Here is a 10,505-nt window from a genome sequence, read left to right as displayed (position 1 = left end):
GTGAATAGAAAATAATTTGAGATACCAATATTAAGATTAACACTGTTATCTCCTATTTCCACCTTTGTTCCTGATTATCCCATCTGTTGTACTGAGAACATGGCACAGGAGATGGAGCAACTGTGTGCAAAAGTGGTCACAGACTAAAGTTCACCAACCTCCATGCACTGTATTGCTGCATCAGGGCAGAAAGGAAGGTGGGCTGGTCTCCTCCTGGAACTCAGGAAATATGAACTATTGTAATAGTGTGAGCTAGCCAGAGGAAAAACACCTACATTGGATAATTACCTAGAAGTATGAGAAAGGCACAGAACATGTATGAAATAAAATAGTCTCTAGCTACTTTCACTTATGTAGGGAGTAGTATAAACCAGTGTGAAAGTAAGGAACATATCAGCAGACAGGGGAGGCCCCAGAAAGAGGTAGCATTCCAGGGCTTGGTCTATACTAAAGCGGAAGGTTGAAATGAGATATGCAACTCCAGCTGTGTTAATTAGATAGCTGGAGTCGACATATCTTATATCGCATTTCTGAACCATCCACACAACGGGAGGCTGATGGGAGTAAACTCTCCCATCTACTTCCCTTACTCATCACAAAAGGAGACTACCAGATGCCAGCTGGAGCTGCTCTCAGCGTTCAATGTATGGGTCCATACTTGATCTGCTACATCGGACATCCGAAAATCAACCTCTGGAGCACCGAGCTTCCATATAACATAGATGTGCTGCAGGTGAATAATAGGCAGCACACAGTGAACAGGAATAGGCAGACTGATAAGAGTAAAAGTTGAGAGAGGAAAAATGGGATTCTGGAAAAAATTCCTCAGGTTAAAAGGAAAAAGAAGAAACTAACTGGTGGAATGTCACCACATGGATGGACATTAATGTTCTTGCTGCAGTTTAATCTTCATGGCTCATCTGCTTCTGTCTATCCGAGTATTTGTTCTCCATCCATCAGTATAGAGTCTGACCATTATTATTAATTTGTATTACAGTAATTCTTGGAAGCTATCCTAGAACAGGTCCCCATTGACCACTGCACAGAGTAATACACAATCCCTGCCTGCCTTGAAATGTTTAAATATATAAGACATATGTAGGACGAGGGAAAGGACTACAAAATACAAACGGAGTGAACAGGCTTGCAAACTACATGTTAGTTCCAGGATTCATTTTGTAAAAATCTATAGGAGGAGTTTTGCTCCCTACCTGCCCTGACTCTCTACAGGTCTTGGAAGCGAGTGCCTGATCCCTGGAGCCCCTAGGTGCCTGGGAAATCAGGGAGGCTTTGCACACTGCCCCTACCCCGAGTGCTGGCTCCACAGTTCCCATTGACTGGTAATTGTGACAAATGGGAGCTGGGGGAGTGGTACTTGTGGGCACAAGGGACAGTACACAGAACCTCCCTGGCCACCCATGTATCTAGGGGCTGCGGAGACCTAGTGACTGCTTCCTGGGAACCATGGTAAGTACTGCCTGCACCCTGAATCCCCTGCTGAACCCCAGCCCTGCCCCAGCCTGGAATCCTCTCTCACACCCCAACTCCTTCCCAGAGTTCAGACCCCATATGCACCCTGCATGCCCCTGCCGCAATGCTGAGCCTCCTCCTGCAAACCAAATTCAATATCCTCAGCCCCACTTTAGTGACCGACTCCCAAGTGGAGCACTTACATCCCCCACATCTCAACCCCATGCCCCAGCCTTGTGAAAATGAGTGAGGGTTGGAGAGAGAGAACAATAAAGAGAGGGGGCAGAGTCAATGAGTAGGGGCTTGGAGAAGCGATGGGGTAGAGACATTCAGTGCAATTAGAAAATTGTCAACCTTACTTGTCACACAACTCTTTTTTGGGTCACAACTTCTTCAATTACAACACAGTGAAATTTTATATTTAAATAGCTGCAATAATGAAATATATTATTTAAAAAAATCCTACAACTGTGAAATTGACCGAAATGAACCAAGAATTTGGAAGGGACGTATTTATATCTGAAGCATGAACATTTATTATTATTTGTATTATGATTACACATGGAGATTCAAGACTGATATCAAGGGTACATGTGGTAGATACTGTACACATACAGTAAAAACAACAACAAAAAGATACTTGCTCCAAACAGCTGACAATTTTTGTCAATATTTATATTTATAAAGTTTTTTCCCCCCTCCCTTTCTTTGTACTCTATTTTATGTACCTAACAGCTCTAATACATTAATTTCTAATCCTTTCTAAGCCTTTTCTTAATCATGTTAAGCTGTTAGCCTCAGTAATATCATATAGCAATAGGATGCATAGGTTAATCAAGCATTGTGTAAAAAATACCCAAGTATTTCTTTAAATGGGTGTAATTTCTACTCTAACAGCATTGAAATACATTTCATTTCACAATCTTTTCTAGTTATTTTATCCATATACTGAGCAAGGTAGATGCAGAATTCAGCTACATCTCGTAGGAGAGAGGTGTACATGCCTGTACCAGAATTGATTACTGCAAAATTCTTGCAGATGATGTGATATACAGTCTATTTCTGCATGTAGAATCTGCTCCTCTTATGTCATCTTCACCTTTTTAAAGTTCCTTGCAGAAAAACATGTTCTCCTCTTGCTGCTGCATCTTCAGGAATTCTGAACAGCATGCCACCTTTTAATCTGAGCTTGTTTTCCAGGTCACCAATTTAATTTCTGAGCATTTCACATTCCTTAGTGTTCTCAAAATAGAATAATCATTGATTATTTTCATGTCTTTAAAATGTTCTTTCATGCTCTAGAAATGCTGAGCTAATGCTTTTGGATTTCACCTTAGCAGCCATTATTATCCAGATGACAAAAATCTTTCCTAATGTTAGCCCTCACTAATGTAAGTTTAACATCATTTGATAAGTCAAATCTCTAATCCTCAAGCCATGACTACTGGTATTTTGATACTTAAGCACACCAAAATTTATTTTTAGACATATCACAGCATTTACCTTCATCTTCCTGGGAAACTAAAAATACTATTTAGAAAAACCAGGAACAAAGGGCATTAAGTTGAAAAAATAATAAAAATAGGATGCACAAAACAAGCAGGTGACTATTAAAAACTTTCTATGATCATGGCTGACCAATATGTATTGAACAACAGACCTGATTCTGATGACACATTTAATATTTGACATTTACACAGTAAATGAGATAGATTGGAGATGATCAGTTTTCTCCCATATCACAAAATATCTGTGATGTTTGTGTGGTCAGCTATTAAATATTAATTTTATAATTACTTGTACTGTATTTCTTAAATTTTAAAGGAACACAATTAGCATCCTCTTTTTAATGCACTATTATTACAAATAGCATCTAATAAAGAGATTAGAGTATATAAGTGCATTTTACTCCACTTTTAGAATAATAGAATAGAATAAAATAGAACTGGAAGAGACCTCAAGAGGTCATCAAGTCCAGTCCCCCGCCCTCATGGCAGGTCCAAGCTCTGTCTAGATCATCCCTGACAGGAGTCTGTCTAACCTGCTCTTAAATATCTCCAGTGGTGGAGATTCCATAGCCTCCCTAGGCAATTTATTCCAGTGTTTAACCACCCTGATAGTTAGGATGGTTTTCCTAATGTCCAGCCTAAACTTCTGTAGGTGCAATGTAAGCCCATTGCTATTTGTCCTATAATTAGAGGTTAAAGAGAATATTTTTCCCCTCCTCCTTGTAACATCCTTTTAGCTTTTGAAAGCTGTTATATACCCTCTTAGGCCGTGTCCAGACTCAGGGTTTTTTTTGGGAAAAGTAGCCTTTTCCCGAAAAAACTTCCTCTGCGTCCAGACTCAAGCCGCGTTCTTTCGAAATTATTTCGAAAGAACGCGGCTTTTCTTTCGATGGCGGTAAACCTCGTTTCACGAGGAAGAACGCCTTCCTTCGAAAGTTCCTCTTTCGAAGGAAGGCGTTCTTCAATGTAAAGAGGCCGTCTTCGAAAGAGAGCATCCAGACTCGCTGGGTGCTCTCTTTCGAAAAAGCGGATTTCTCTTTCGAAAGATCCGCCTGCAGTCTAGACGCGATCTTTCGAAAGAGGCTCTTTCGAAAGAAGCCTGCAGTCTAGACATAGCCTCTGTCTTAACTAAACAAATCCTATTATTTCAGCCATCCCTCATAGATCATGTTTTCTAGACCTTTAATCATTTTTGTTGCTCTTCTCTGGACCTTCCCCAATTTCTTCACATCTTTCTTGATATGTGGCACCCAGAACTGTACACAATACTTCAACTGAGGCCTAATCAGCACAGAGTAAAGCGGAAAAATCATTTTAGGTATCTTGCTCATAACACTCCTGTGAATGCGTCCAAGAATCATGTTTGCTTTTCTTACCACAGTGTCACACTGTTGACTCACATTTAGCTTGTGTTCCACTATAACCCTTAGATCCCTTTCTGCAGTACTCCTTCCTAGACAGTCGCTTCCCATTCTGTAAGGGTACGTCTAGACAGCAGTGTTATTTCTGGATACGTCCAGTATCCTGATATAGCATTTTCTGCATCTTAGCAACAAGCCCGTTATTTTGAAATATATTTGAAATAATGGACTTGCTGTTCCAATGTCCTGGTAAACCTTGTTCCATGTGGATTAAGTGACTTGTCGGAATAGTGGTCTATTTCAAAATTTCGAAATAAACTATATTGAAATAAGCTATGCAAATAGCTATGTGGCATTGTATAGCTGTACCCTAGGCATGAAACTCATTGTTCCTTCCTAAGTAGATTACTTTGTGTTTGTCCTTATTAAAGTTCATCCTATTTACCTCAGACCATTTCTCCAGTTTGTCCAGATCATTTTGAATTTTGACCCTCTCTTCCAAAGCCCTTGCAACCCCTCCCAGCTTGGTATCATCTGCAAACTTAATAAGTGTACTCTCTATGCCAATATCTAAATCATTGATTGACATTGAACAGAACTTGTCCCAAAACGGTCCTTTGCAGAACCCCTCTTGTTATGCCCTTCCAGCATGACTGTGAACCATTAATAACTATTCTCTGAGAATGGCTATTCAGACAGTTATGAACCCACCTTATAGTTGCCCCATCTAGATTGTATTTCCCTAGTTTATTGATAAGAACATTATTTTCTATAATAATTTTCACTGTTTCCCCTGTGAAGTCCATTAATTAGCCATCTTCACCTTTTGTTTGAGTAAAATCACACTCACTGATAAAAGTTAAAAGTTCAAAAATCTAATGGCAAAGCAGGTTTCATAGCAAACTAGTGTAGAAGCAGAAGAAGGATGTTTTCAGTAACATGTAATTTAAAAAGGCAGGGATTGTTCAGCTTAGAAAAGAGAAAACTAAGGGGAAATATGATAGAAGATCTGTAAAATCATGAATGGTGTGGAGAAAGTATTTATACCTTCACATAGCACAAGAACCAGGGATTACCCAGTTGAAATTAAGAAGCAGCAGGTTTAAAACAAACATAAGTAAGTATATTTTCACACAACACAGAGTCAACCTGTGGAACTTTATTGCCAGAGGGTGTTGTGAAGGCCAAAGTATAATGAGGTTTAAAAAATAATTAGACAATAGATACACCCATCGGTGGTGCTTAACCAAGATGGTCAGGAATGCAATCCATTTTCCAAGTGTCCCATAATCTCTGACTTCCAGAAACTGGGACTGGACCATAGGGGATGGATCACTTGATAATGGCCCTGTTCTGTACATTCCCTTTGAAACATCTGGTACTTGCCACTACTGGAAGACAGGATACCGCACAAAATGGACCTTTGGTCTGACTAATTATGGCCAGTTTTATGTTATACTTGTCTTTTGCAAGATGTTGCTTTCGATTTTGTTGCATCTTTTTCTAGCGGTGAGGCAGAAAGCTTTAGGCTCCAGTTGTGCTTCCATGATACAGGTGGAACTTCTAAAATCCAGGACTCTCTGGTCTGGCAGCATCTGCGGTCCATGGATATCCAGGACCATGGATATCGCTGGACCAGAGAGCCACAGTTGGCCAAGTTCAGAAGTGCAGTCCAGACTGGGCTGGTGATGGGGAGGGCATCCCCAGAGGTCCTGGCACAGTGGGGAGCACAACCTTGACCAAGGTTGACAGCAAGGAGCACAGACCCAGCCGGGGCTGGAGGCAGTGGGGCCAGCACCCAGGAGTTCAGCCCTGCTGAGTTGGGGAGCGCAGCCCTGCCTCGGGTTGGTGTGGTTGGAAACACAGCCTCACTTTGGGCTGGCATGGTGTGGGGGGAGGGGGAGGAGTGTTGCGTAGCTCCCATCAGGGCTGGCGGCAGGAAGCACAGGCCCAGCTGGGCTGGAGGCAGCAGGGTTGACAGCTGGGAGTGCAGTCCCGACTGGGGCTCATGGTGGAGAGTGCAGCCCTGGCCAGAGCTGGAGTCAGCAGGGCCAGCAGCTGGGCATGCAGCCTCGACTGGTGCTGTTGGGGGCGAAGCCCCGGATGGAGATGGAAGCAGCAGGGCCGGCCCTTGTTCAAGGCTGGTGCGGTGGGGGATGCAGCCCCCGTCAGGATTGGCATAGTGCGGGGCTGGAGGCAGCAGCAGGTGGCAGGGAGCACAGCGCCAGCTAGGAGCAGAGCATACAGCTGGGTAGGGAGCCTTGGTCCAGCAAACTCCGTGGTTTGGGACCACTCAGGTCCTGTGGGTGCTGGACAAGGGAGCTTCGACCTGTATCTATGTTAGCCGTATATCCACTTTCAGTTTGACATTGTTTTTAAACTTTTCAATAAGCAAAGTTGGTTGTCCCATTTCAATTATGTAGTTCCTATCATAATGCTGTAATATACTTGAGTTGATATTTCAATGCTGATTGTGCACTGCTAAAACAATTTTCCAAATAACATTGTTATTTGATTTATTACTAACTTTATAAAACCCAGATATCAGCTTATTAAACTACAAGTCACGATAACATATCATGATAGGTGTTGGAGCCTCTTAATTTTCTGCTAATAAATCCTGCTAACGTAGTATATATTTCTAAAGTGTCCATTAAATTCATAGATCTATTTTCCTTTCTTATATGGTTCCATATACTAGCAACAAGGCACTAAGAAATGAGTTTTAAGGTTGTAACTTCAATTCTTCAAGTTTGTAAAAGACATGTGGCTTTCAGCCTCAGTTTATGTAATACTAGTACAGCCAGATGATAATAAGACAGAATTGTTTTATGGCTGAGCTACAATTTGATTGCTCTTTACTGTTGGTTTCATAGGACTGATGCAAAGTTCAACTTACACATTCAAAAACTAGGCTGCAAAGTCAAGCATTCAAAACTTAGGAAATACCAGAATTAGGGTTGCCTGTGCAACTCTAGTTCAGACCCTTAGTGTGTCACTCCACTTCTCACAGCTCCTGCTGCTGGTGAATGTGTGGGCAGGTCTGACCCCTCCTGCCAGCACCAGGCCACCCTGGACTCCAAATCATCCAATGGATGGGATGGTTCTGGTCATAATCTTCTTACTATATATTTTGGAAATGTGTATCTGTCTGTCTGTGAGTCCATTTGTTCAAGAACTCCTCCTAAATGGTAAGAGCGAGGACACCAAATTTGGTATGCTGGTTCCTCTTATCATAACTTAAAACAAGTTCAGAGATTGGTTGTGCCAGGATAATGAGATGTGCATGGAATTTGATTGTTTCTCATTCAATGGAAAGGGAAGGGTCTGACAAGAGGGAGTTATACTGCAGAATGACCACAGGGGCGCAGCAAGGAGCCAAAGATGGGGACCAGGACAGCTATAGTTCAATTAGGCTAGCACGGGGCCAGGGTGCAGAAAGGGACATTTCAGGGAGTTTGTCTGTTTGTGTGTCTGTCAACCCCGCAGCTGGGGGACATGCCCACCTCCCCTGTCTGTGCCCACTGGAGCTGCAGCAGCCATGGACATTCTTCTTGCTTGGCCCCAAACTGCTATAGTGAGAGGGGGCTGGGATTGTCCTCTCTTCCAGGCAGCCTGCATAATGAACCCCTCATCCCCAGTCCCACCCCACAACAATGATTTAAATGAAGTAAAAAAACCCTATTTGAGCTAAGGACTCGAGCATTTATCAGAATTTAACAGTTACACAACTATTCGATAGTCACTTGAGGTGGGGCCGGCAGCCAGTGTGCTCCCAAACCCACTCCAGGGGAGCCCCCTGCCATCCTGAATTGCTGCCTCTGTATCAGAGGCAGCAGCGCAGGGTGACAGGTGGAGCCAGTCCCCAAGGGGAGCCGGTTTAAAAACCAGCTCTCCCACAGACCAGCTCCCACCTGCCTCCCCCTGCTGCTGCCTCTGATACAGAGGCTGCAGCATGGGGTGGTAGCAGCTTCTGTCCAATGGGAGGGGGGGCTGAGCTCCCCGCAGACAGAGGCTGCTCCAGCAGCTCACGGAGCAAGCCTGGGCCCACTGCGGGCAATGGCTGCTCTGTGGCAGTCTCTCCTCTCCCTCCCCACTGTTGCCTCTGATAGAATCAGCAGTGCGGCAGTGGGGAGAAGGGCACACAACTCCCCCACCAGCACTAGCTCCTGCCTGCTCCCCCTCACTGCCTTTGGGAGGTAGCAAGGGGAGAAGCAGGTGGCTCTATCGAGCCAGTACACACGAGGACAGCTGTCTTAAAAGCCAGTTTCCCACTCATATTGGCTCCCACCTGCCCCCCACATGGTGCTACCTCTGATAGAGAGGCAGCAGTGCAGGGGGGAGGGGCAAGTGGCTCACATCAGCAGATACACATGGGGAGCTGGCTTGAAACCCAGCTTCCCACGTGTACCAGCTCTTGCCCACCCTCACCCTCCAATAGGTCTCTCTATCAGAGGCAGCAGCATGAGGCTGGGGAGGGGCAGGTGGCTCCATGGTATTTGGTGCTCATGGGGAGCCAGCTTAAAACGGAGGAGTGTGTGCAGCAGCAAGGAGAGAGCGCAAGTGGTGAGAGTACGTGTAGTTGATAAGATTAACCAAAAAGCCCAGGCTTACTGATTGATTGTGTATTTTTACTGCTTTTTAATTGGATTACATAATTTAAGTGCTTCATCCATTTAGAAAACATTTAATCCATAAAGTAGTTTATGAAGCCTATGCCATCCTTGTATGGATAAACTGGTGTCTGACTGGCCAATAATTAGTAATATCATATTTGTCACTAAAGTGAGTCAATATGACACCCAGAGATCTACTGGGCAAAGGAATATTTTTGCAGTCATATTTCTAGCCAGGCAATCACATTTTACTAATCTGACTGGTGAGTGTATGTTCATTAATTCCCTAATAAAGGTTTCCCACACTCACAAATAAAAAGACCTATGCTAAAATACATGATATTAGAGTTGCAGAGTCATTCATTGATAGTTTAGGAAATACCAAGATTAAAGGGGCAGGATGGAGGTTGTATAGCCAGCCTTCTGTTCCTTGTACTTTAAGTGAATTTGTTATGACCGCTGATGAGATACAAACGTGGAACCAATATGTGCTTTTTCTAATGTTCCTTTTCAGTGGGTAATCAGACTGTAGGTAACAAATATTGTCACCCCCTTGAATTTCAAGACAATCTGATTATTGTTGAAACAAGAAGTAAGTTTTCCATTTGTGTTTGGAACTTGTAAGCTTTTGTGACTAGTTAATTGGTATGGCATTATCTGAACAGTGGATACAAAGAAAGGAGTCATGTAACTTTTACCGTACATTTTGTCTGGATGAAAGGCCCCATTTATATTATAATAATTTCCTTATCCTGAAACAACATTCTATTCTTCTGACATGTGAGTTCTAAGAGCTACTTACTTACTTTCAGAAATACACTTTTATGTCAAATTCATTAAATAATTTTGTCTCACAGAGTGAACTATTCATGAAAAGAAATGGTTGTCTTCTGCCATTAAATTCAATAGCAATATGCTCCTGACTTCTTTTTTAAAGAAAGAAGTTAATTTTTTTTTCACAACTATGAATTATCCAAGAAATACCATTTTTCTTATTTTTTCTTTGCCTGTCACTTTCTATGTTACACATGGACATCTTGTTAAAAACATGAGATGTTTTCTAAGAGTTGTTTCCTCAAGTAACAAAGTAAAGTGGGGCATAAAACATTTGTATTATATCTAATGTCATAATCTAGGTCTTTGATCATACCTAACATAAAACCCAGTAAAAAAAAATCAATTTATACTATTCTTAGTGTGGAGAACATCAACTGACGTACCAGCATGATCCAAAACAAAAATAGGGGAAACTACCTCATTAATACATCTCTGTGCACAGAGCACTATTGTTTATTGCATGTCAAATCCACTTGAAGGCTATTTATAATGTTTGAGAAGACACAGCTGTGATGCCCTGATCAGGTCAGCCAGAATTATGAGCTATTGTGTTACTTCTCTGCCTCAGCAAGTGTGAGTTGCTGCTGCTAAGCCATGTGTCAGTTCCCTGACACACCAGCTTGTCTGCCTTTCTAGTAAACTCTTCAGGACTCTGCCAGGCCAAACTTTGCCTTGCAAGTAACAATCAGTGAACCTCAATTCCCAAGTTTTCC

This window comes from Pelodiscus sinensis, chromosome 2 (assembly GCF_052426305.1).
Source record: "Pelodiscus sinensis isolate ZL-2025 chromosome 2, ASM5242630v1, whole genome shotgun sequence".
Classification (NCBI taxonomy): domain Eukaryota; kingdom Metazoa; phylum Chordata; order Testudines; family Trionychidae; genus Pelodiscus; species Pelodiscus sinensis.
The sequence above is the reverse complement of the archived record's forward strand: the minus strand, read 5'-3'. Positions refer to the sequence as shown.